Genomic DNA, 10978 nt, shown 5'->3' with positions numbered 1-10978 from the left:
AGGACCCTGAAAAATCGGGTTAGTGTAGTTCAGACAGGGGAGGTTTCAGGGTCGGCCGAACCTCCTTATTTCGGGTTTTGGCCTCCTCAAGAAGACAGACCTAGGCGAACTGCCTAGGGTGAAAGTGCGAAGACCAATCGAATAGTAAGACAAGTTTTGACCGATCGCCCTAGGCAAGCTTGTATGAAGAAAGGGACCCTATGGGTCATATGGAAATACATGAAAAATCGGCTAAGTCCCAAAATTGGGATGTCTGAACTACACTAAAAAGTTACCACATCAAGCAAGGCAAAGTACCTAGGTGAACCCTAGGAAGAAACACGGACCAAGTCGGATGGCCTAAGTCAAGAGTACAAGTGACCTAGGCAAAGTTGTATGGCGCTGAGGACCCTGAAAAATCGGGTTAGTGTAGTTCAGACAGGGGAGGTTTCTGGGTCGGCTGAACCTCCTTATTTCGGGTTTTGGCCTCCTCAAGAAGACAGACCTAGGCAAACTGCCTAGGGTGAAAGTGCGAAGACCAATCGAATAGTAAGACAAGTTTTGACCGATCGCCCTAGGCAAGCTTGTATGAAGAAAGGGACCCTTAGGGTCATATGGAAATTCATGAAAAATCGGCTAAGTCCCAAAATTGGGATGTCAGAACTACACTATAAAGTTACCACATCAAGCAAGGCAAAGTACCTAGGTGAACCCTAGGAAGAAACACGGACCAAGTCAGATGGCCTAAGTCAAGAGTATAAGTGACCTAGGCAAAGTTGTATGGCGCTGAGGACCCTGAAAAATCGGGTTAGTGTAGTTAAGACAGGGGAGGTTTCAGGGTCGGCTGGACCTCCTTATTTCGGGTTTTGGCCTCCTCAAGAAGACAGACCTAGGCGAATTGCCTAGGGTGAAACTGCGAAGACCAATCGAATAGTAAGACAAGTTTTGACCGATCGCCCTAGGCAAGCTTGTATGAAGAAAGGGACCCTTAGGGTCATATGGAAATTCATGAAAAATCGGCTAAGTCCCAAAATTGGGATGTCAGAACTACACTAAAAAGTTACCACATCAAGCAAGGCAAACTACCTAGGTGAACCCTAGGAAGAAACACGGACCAAGTCAGATGGCCTAAGTCAAGAGTATAAGTGACCTAGGGAAAGTTGTATGACGGTGAGGACCCTGAAAAATCGGGTTAGTGTAGTTAAGACAGGGGAGGTTTCAGGGTCGGCCAGACCTCCTTATTTCGGGTTTTGGCCTCCTCAAGAAGACAGACCTAGGCGAATTGCCTAGGGTGAAACTGCGAAGACCAATCGAATAGTAAGACAAGTTTTGACCGATCGCCCTAGGCAAGCTTGTATGAAGAAAGGGACCCTATGGGTCATATGGAAATATACGAAAAATCGGCTAAGTCCCAAAATTGGGATGTCAGAACTACACTATAAAGTTACCACATTAGCAAGGCAGACTTGTATGAAGAACGGGACCCTGGTGAAAGTAGCAAATATCCCAAACCGAACATGAATATTATACACACAAGAGTACGAACATAAAGGAACACGGACCAAGCGTACCGAGAGAATCGGTACTATAGAACCCTCGTGGTTCTACACAAAGACTTTATGTTAGGGGTTCAAGCCCCATAGTACTCAAACGGTGACAGTAGCAAATATCCCAAAACGAACGTGAATCTTATTCACAAGAGTACGAACATAAAGGAACACGGACCAAGCGTACCGAGAGAATCGGTACTATAGAGCCCTCGTGGTTCTACACAAAGACTTTATGTTCGGGGTTCACACCCCAAATCGAACGTGGAATTTACTTTCTGATGGTCATGCGGTCGTCCAAAGGGGTCTAGTATCCTGGGATGACAAGCATCACGGGCACAGCTCGTATCAAAACAGTCGAAGAGGCCCGCGAAAGCTTGCTTTCCATGGCTATGCGATGCACAAATTGAGTTTACTCACCGTAGTATAAAACGAACGAACCGAACCTATCCGAGTAGGGATAATGGGCGCAGTAACATACTTCTGTGACCCAGCGAGAGTTGAACGAGGTGACATGAACTGTCAGTGGCTTATATCAGATGGGATACATACATGAGATTGCTTTCAAATCTACACTCGAAAACCTAACCAAGTAAAAGCGAACGTGGGGAGGATTCGAAACCGGTAACGAAATCTTAAGCTGGAAAGAGTCATCACTATGGATACATATTATGCGAAACCAATCAAGTGCTCAGTACTGATCCAAAACCTAAGAGCACTAGTGAACACCTTATTCTCACCCTAGTTCACATCCAAGTGATCGACCACGTGTGTGAAGCAAAGACCAATCGAATTCCTCAATGGACTGAACACTATGAACAAATGGCCAAAAACGTTATAACTATCCAAACATCCTACTATCTAGCGAAAGTCATCACGATGGAACCATACAATGATCTTAACCTATAGCGCTCACCTATTCCTACCCAGAGTGCAAGTGAACATATTGCTCACCCTAACCAGTTCACATCCACGTGATCGACTAACATACCGAAGTTACCACAAGTCAAAGTTATACGTTTACAAGCGCAAGACCAATCGAAAACCTGACCAGGGAGATAAAGAAGATCAAGATTCATCTCCATGCAGCATCCCATTCATCTCGCAGCATCCTAACATATGAATTTCTTAGAATTTATGAAAAATCGACTAAGTCCGAGATGGCTTTAAGTAGGGATGCTGTATTGAGTTGGGAGATGAAGAAGATCAAGATTCATCTCCATGCCGCATCCCATTCATCTCGCAGCTTCATAACATATGTTTTTCTTAGAATTTATGAAAAATCGACTAAGTCCAAGATGCCTTTAAGTAGGGATGCTGTTTTGAGATGGGAGATGTAGAAGATCAAGATTCATCTACATGCAGCATCCCATTCATCTCGCAGCATCCAAACATATGAATTTCCTATAATTTATGAAAAATCGACTAAGTCCGATATGCCTTTAAGTAGGGATGCTGTATTAAAATGGGAGATGAAGAAGATCAAGATTCATCTCCCTGCAGCATCCCATTTATCTCGCAGCATCCTAACATATGTTTTTCTTAGAATTTATGAAAAATCGACTAAGTCCGAGATGCCTTTAAGTAGGGATGCTGTATTAAGATGGGAGATGTAGGAGATCAAGATTCATCTCCATGCAGCATCCCATTCATCTCCCAGCATCCTAACATATGAATTTCTATGAATTTATGAAAAATCAACTAAGTCCGAGATGGCTTTAAGTAGGGATGCTGTATTGAGATGGGAGATGTAGGAGATCAAGATTCATCTCCATGCAGCATCCCATTCATCGCGCAGCATCCTAACATATGTTTTGCTTAGAATTTATGAAAAATCGACTAAGTCCGAGATGCCTTTAAGTAGGGATGCTGTATCGAGATGGGAGATGAAGAAGATCAAGATTCATCTCCATGCAGCATCCCATTCATCTCGCAGCATCCTAACATATGAATTTCTTAGAATTTATGAAAAATCGACTCAGTCCGAGATGCTCTTAAGTAGGGATGCTGTATTAAGATGGGAGATGAAGAAGATCAAGATTAATCTCCATGCAGCATCCCATTCATCTCGCAGCATCCTAACATATGAATTTCTATGAATTTATGAAAAATCGACTAAGTCCGAGATGGCTTTAAGTAGGGATGCTGTATTAAGATGGGAGATGTAGGAGATCAAGATGCATCTCCATGCAGCATCCCATTCATCTCCCAGCATCCTAACATATGAATTTATATGAATTTATGAAAAATCGACTAAGTCCGAGATGCCTTTAAGTAGGGATGCTGTATTGAGATGGGAGATGAATAAGATCAAGATTCATCTCAATGCAGCATCCCATTCATCTCGCAGCATCCTAACATATGAATTTCTTAGAATTTATGAAAAATCGACTAAGTCCGAGATGCCTTTAAGAAGGGATGCTGTATTAAGACGGGAGATGAAGAAGATCAAGATTCATCTCCATGCAGCATCCCATTCATCTCGCAGCATCCTAACATATGAATTTCTTAGAATATATGAAAAATCGACTAAGTCCGAGATGCCTTTAAGTAGGGATGCTGTATTAAGATGGGAGATAAAGAAGATCAAGATTCATCTCCATGCAGCATCCCATTCATCTCGCAGCATCCTAACATATGAATTTCTTAGAATTTATGAAAAATCGACTAAGTCCGAGATGCCTTTAAGTAGGGATGCTGTATTGAGTTGGGAGATGAAGAAGATCAAGATTCATCTCCATGCCGCATCCCATTCATCTCGCAGCTTCATAACATATGTTTTTCTTAGAATTTATGAAAAATCGACTAAGTCCAAGATGCCTTTAAGTAGGGATGCTGTTTTGAGATGGGAGATGTAGAAGATCAAGATTCATCTCCATGCAGCATCCCATTCATCTCGCAGCATCCTTCCATATGTTTTTCTTAGAATTTATGAAAAATCGACTAAGTCCGAGATGCCTTTAAGTAGGGATGCTGTATTAAGATGGGAGATAAAGAAGATCAAGATTCATCTCCATGCAGCATCCCATTCATCTCGCAGCATCCAAACATATGAATTTCCTATAATTTATGAAAAATCGACTAAGTCCGATATGCCTTTAAGTAGGGATGCTGTATTAAAATGGGAGATGAAGAAGATCAAGATTCATCTCCCTGCAGCATCCCATTTATCTCGCAGCATCCTAACATATGAATTTCTTAGAATTAATGAAAAATCGACTTAGTCCGAGATGCCTTTAAGTAGGGATGCTGAATTAAGATGGGAGATGAAGAAGATCAAGATTCATCTCCATGCAGCATCCCATTCATCTCGCAGCATCCTAATATATGAATTTCTTAGAATTTATGAAAAATCGACTAAGTCCGAGATGCCTTTAAGTAGGGATGCTGTATTAAGATGGGAGATGAATAAGATCAAGATTCATCTCCATGCAGCAACTCATTCATCTCGCAGCTTCCTAACATATGAATTTCTATGAATTCATGAAAAATCGACTAAGTCCGAGATGCCTTTAAGTAGGGATGCTGAATTAAGATGGGAGATGAAGAAGATCAAGATTCATCTCCATGCAGCATCCCATTCATCTCGCAGCATCCTAATATATGAATTTCTTAGAATTTATGAAAAATCGACTAAGTCCGAGATGCCTCTAAGTAGGGATGCTGTATTGAGATGGGAGATGTAGGAGATCAAGATTCATCTCCATGCAGCATCCCATTCATCTCGCAGCATCCTTCCATATGTTTTTCTTAGAATTTATGAAAAATCGACTAAGTCCGAGATGCCTTCAAGTAGGGATGCTGTTTTAAGATGGGAGACGAAGAAGATCAAGATTCATCTCCATGCAGCATCCCATTCATCTCGCAGCATCCTAACATATGTTTTTCTTAGAATTAATGACAAATCGACTAAGTCCGAGATGCCTTTAAGTAGGGATGCTGTATTAAGATGGGAGATGAAGAAGATCAAGATTCATCTCCATGCAGCATCCCATACATCTCGCAGCATCCTAACATATGTTTTTCTTAGAATTTATGAAAAATCGACTAAGTCCGAGATGCCTTTAAGTAGGGATGCTGTATTGAGATGGGAGATGAAGAAGATCAAGATTCATCTCCATGCAGCATCCCATTCATCTCGCAGCATCCTAACATATGTTTTTCTTAGAATTTATGAAAAATCGACTAAGTCCGAGATGCCTTTAAGTAGGGATGCTGTATTAAAATGGGAGATGAAGAAGATCAAGATTCATCTCCGTGCAGCATCCCATTCATCTCCCAGCATTATAACTTATGTTTTTCTTAGAATTTATGAAAAATCGACTAAGTCCAAGATGCCTTTTAGTAGGGATGCTGTATTAAGATGGGAGATGAAAAAAGATCAAGATTCATCTCTATGCAGCATCCCATTCATCTCGCAGCATCCTAACATATATTTTTCTTAGAATTTATGAAAAATCGACTAAGTCCGAGATGCCTTTAAGTAGGGATGCTGTATTGAGATGAGAGATGAAGAAGATCAAGATTCATCTCCATGCAGCATCCCATTCATCTCGCAGCATCCTAACATATGTTTTTCTTAGCATATATGAAAAATCGACTAAGTCCGAGATGCCTTTAAGTAGGGATGCTGTATTAAGATGGGAGATGTAGGAGATCAAGATTCATCTCCATGCAGCATCCCATTCATCTCGCAGCATCCTAACATATGAATTTCTATGAATTTATGAAAAATCGACTAAGTCCGAGATACCTTTAAGTAGGGATGCTGTTTTGAGATGGGAGATGTAGGAGATCAAGATTCATCTCCATGCAGCATCCCATTCATCTCGCAGCATCCTAACATATGATTTTCTTAGAATTTATTAAAAATCGACAAAGTCCGAGATGCGTTTAAGTAGGGATGCTGTATTAAGATGGGAGATGAAGAAGATCAAGATTTATCTCCATGCAGCATCCCATTCATCTCGCAGCATCCTAACATATGCTTTTCTTAGAATTTATGAAAAATCGACTAAGTCCGAGATGCCTTTAAGTAGGGATGCTGTATTAAGATGAGAGATGAAGAAGATCAAGATCCATCTCCATGCAGCATCCCATTCATCTCGCAGCATCCTAACATATATTTTTCTTAGAATTTATGAAAAATCGACTAAGTCCGAGATGCCTTTTAGTAGGGATGTTGTTTTGAGATGGGAGATGTAGGAGATCAAGATTCATCTCCATGCAGCATCCCATTCATCTCGCAGCATCCTAACATATGAATTTCTATGAATTTATGAAAAATCGACTAAGTCCGAGATACCTTTAAGTAGGGATGCTGTTTTGAGATGGGAGATGTAGGAGATCAAGATTCATCTCCATGCAGCATCACATTCATCTCGCAGCATCCTAACATATGAATTTCTATGAATTTATGAAAAATCGACTAAGTCCGAGATGCCTTTTAGTAGGGATGCTGTATTAAGATGGGAGATGAAGAAGATCAAGATTCATCTCCATGCAGCATCCCATTCATCTCGCAGCATCCTAACATATGATTTTCTTAGAATTTATTAAAAATCGACTAAGTCCGAGATGCCTTTAAGAAGGGATGCTGTATTAAGATGGGAGATGAAGATGATCAAGATTCATCTCCATGCAGCATCCCATTCATCTCGCAGCATCCTAACATATGAATTTCTATGAAGTTATGAAAAATCGACTAAGTCCGAGATGCCTTTAAGTAAGGATGCTGTATTGAGATGGGAGATGAAGAAGATCATGATTCATCTCCATGCAGCATCCCATTCATCTCGCAGCATCCTAACGTATGATTTTCTTAGAATTTATGAAAAATCGACTAAGTCCGATATGCCTTTAAGTAGGGATGCTGTATTGAGATGGGAGATGAAGAAGATCAAGATTCATCTCCATGCAGCATCCCATTTATCTCGCAGCATCCTAACATATGAATTTCTATGAATTTATGAAAAATCGACTAAGTCCGAGATTCCTTTAAGTAGGGATGCTGTATTGAGATGGGAGATGTAGGAGATCAAGATTCATCTCCATGCAGCATCCCATTCATCTCGCAGCATCCTAACAAATGAATTTCTTAGAATTTATGAAAAATCGACTAAGTCCGAGATGCCTTCCTGTAGGGATGCTGTATTAAGATGGGAGATGAAGAAGATCAAGATTCATCTCCATGCAGCATCCCATTCATCTCGCAGCATCCTAACATATGTTTTTCTAAGAATTTATTAAAAATCGATTAAGTCCGAGATGCCTTTAAGTAGGGATGCTGTATTAAGATGGGAGATGAAGAAGATCAAGATTCATCTCCATGCAGCATCCCATTCATCTCCCAGCATCCTAACATATGTTTTTCTTAGAATTTATGAAAAATCGACTAAGTCCGAGATGCGTTTAAGTAGGGATGCTGTATTAAGATGGGAGATGAAGAAGATCAAGATTTATCTCCATGCAGCATCCCATTCATCTCGCAGCATCCTAACATATGCTTTTCTTAGAATTTATGAAAAATCGACTAAGTCCGAGATGCCTTTAAGTAGGGATGCTGTATTAAGATGAGAGATGAAGAAGATCAAGATCCATCTCCATGCAGCATCCCATTCATCTCGCAGCATCCTAACATATATTTTTCTTAGAATTTATGAAAAATCGACTAAGTCCGAGATGCCTTTTAGTAGGGATGTTGTTTTGAGATGGGAGATGTAGGAGATCAAGATTCATCTCCATGCAGCATCCCATTCATCTCGCAGCATCCTAACATATGAATTTCTATGAATTTATGAAAAATCGACTAAGTCCGAGATACCTTTAAGTAGGGATGCTGTTTTGAGATGGGAGATGTAGGAGATCAAGATTCATCTCCATGCAGCATCACATTCATCTCGCAGCATCCTAACATATGAATTTCTATGAATTTATGAAAAATCGACTAAGTCCGAGATGCCTTTTAGTAGGGATGCTGTATTAAGATGGGAGATGAAGAAGATCAAGATTCATCTCCATGCAGCATCCCATTCATCTCGCAGCATCCTAACATATGATTTTCTTAGAATTTATTAAAAATCGACTAAGTCCGAGATGCCTTTAAGAAGGGATGCTGTATTAAGATGGGAGATGAAGATGATCAAGATTCATCTCCATGCAGCATCCCATTCATCTCGCAGCATCCTAACATATGAATTTCTATGAATTTATGAAAAATCGACTAAGTCCGAGATGCCTATAAGTAGGGATGCTGTATTAAGATGGGAGATGAAGAAGATCATGATTCATCTCCATGCAGCATCCCATTCATCTCGCAGCATCCTAACGTATGATTTTCTTAGAATTTATGAAAAATCGACTAAGTCCGAGATGCCTTTAAGTAGGGATGCTGTATTGAGATGGGAGATGTAGGAGATCAAGATTCATCTCCATGCAGCATCCCATTCATCTCGCAGCATCCTAACATATGAATTTCTATGAATTTATGAAAAATCGACTAAGTCCGAGATTCCTTTAAGTAGGGATGCTGTATTGAGATGGGAGATGTAGGAGATCAAGATTCATCTCCATGCAGCATCCCATTCATCTCGCAGCATCCTAACAAATGAATTTCTTAGAATTTATGAAAAATCGACTAAGTCCGAGATGCCTTCCTGTAGGGATGCTGTATTAAGATGGGAGATGAAGAAGATCAAGATTCATCTCCATGCAGCATCCCATTCATCTCGCAGCATCCTAACATATGTTTTTCTAAGAATTTATGAAAAATCGATTAAGTCCGAGATGCCTTTAAGTAGGGATGCTGTATTAAGATGGGAGATGAAGAAGATCAAGATTCATCTCCATGCAGCATCCCATTCATCTCCCAGCATCCTAACATATGTTTTTCTTAGAATTTATGAAAAATCGACTAAGTCCGAGATGCCTTTAAGTAGGGATGCTGTATTAAGATGGGAGATGAAGAAGATCAAGATTCATCTCCATGCAGCATCCCTTTCATCTCGCAGCATCCGAACATATGAATTTCTTAGAATTTATGAAAAATCGACTAAGTCCGAGATGCCTTTAAGTAGGGATGCTGTATTGAGATGGGAGATGAAGAAGATCGTGATTCATCTCCATGCAGCATCCCATTCATCTCGCAGCATCCTAACGTATGATTTTCTTAGAATTTATGAAAAATCGACTAAGTCCGATATGCCTTTAAGTAGGGATGCTGTATTAAGATGGGAGATGAAGAAGATCAAGATTCATCTCCATGCAGCATCCCATTCATCTCGCAGCATCCTAACATATGTTTTTCTTAGAATTTATGAAAAATCGACTAAGTCCGAGATGCCTTTAAGTAGGGATGCTGTATTAAGATTGGAGATGAAGAAGATCAAGAATCATCTCCATGCAGCATCCCATTCATCTCGCAGCATCCTTTCATATGTTTTTCTTAGAATTTATGAAAAATCGACTAAGTCCGAGATGCCTTTAAGTAGGGATGCTGTATTAAGATGGGAGATGAATAAGATCAAGATTCATCTCCATGCAGCATCCCATTTATCTCGCAGCATCCTAACATATGTTTTTCTTAGAATTTATGAAAAATCGACTAAGTGCGAGATGCCTTTAAGTAGGGATGCTGTATTTAGATGGGAGATGAAGAAGATCAAGATGCATCTCCATGCAGCATCCCATTCATCTCGCAGCATCCTAACATATGTTTTTTTTACAATTTATGAAAAATCGACTATGTCCTAGATGCCTTTAAGTAGGGATGCTGTTTTCAGATGGGAGATAAAAAAGATCAAGATTCATCTCCATGCAGCATCCCATTCATCAACCAGCATCCTAACATATGTTTTTCTTAGAATTTATGAAAAATCGACTAAGTCCGAGATGCCTTTAAGTTGGGATGCTGTATTGAGAGGGGAGATGGAGAAGATCAAGATTCATCTCCATGCAGCATCCCATTCATCTCGCAGCATCCTAACATATGAATTTCTTAGAATTTATGAAAAATCGACTAAGTGCGAGATGGCTTTAAGTAGGGATGCTGTATTAAGATGGGAGATGAAGAAGATCAAGATTCATCTCCATGCAGCATCTCATTCATCTCGCAGCATCCTAACATATGAATTTCTTAGAATTTATGAAAAATCGACTAAGTCCGAGATGCCTTTAAGTAGGGATGCTGTATTAAGATGGGAGATGAGGAAGATCAAGATTCATCTCCATGCAGCATCCCATTCATCTCCCAGCATCCTAACATATGAATTTCTTAGAATTTATGAAAAATCGACTTAGTCCGAGATGCCTTTAAGTAGGGATGCTGTATTAAGATGGGAGATGAAGAAGATCAAGATTCATCTCCATGCAGCATCCTATTCATCTCGCGGCATCCTAACTTATGAATTTCTTAGAATTTATGAAAACACGACAAAGTCCGAGATGCCTTTAAG

This window comes from Anopheles ziemanni (genome assembly GCF_943734765.1).
Source record: "Anopheles ziemanni chromosome X unlocalized genomic scaffold, idAnoZiCoDA_A2_x.2 X_unloc_135, whole genome shotgun sequence".
NCBI lineage: Eukaryota > Metazoa > Arthropoda > Insecta > Diptera > Culicidae > Anopheles > Anopheles ziemanni.
The sequence above is the reverse complement of the archived record's forward strand: the minus strand, read 5'-3'. Positions refer to the sequence as shown.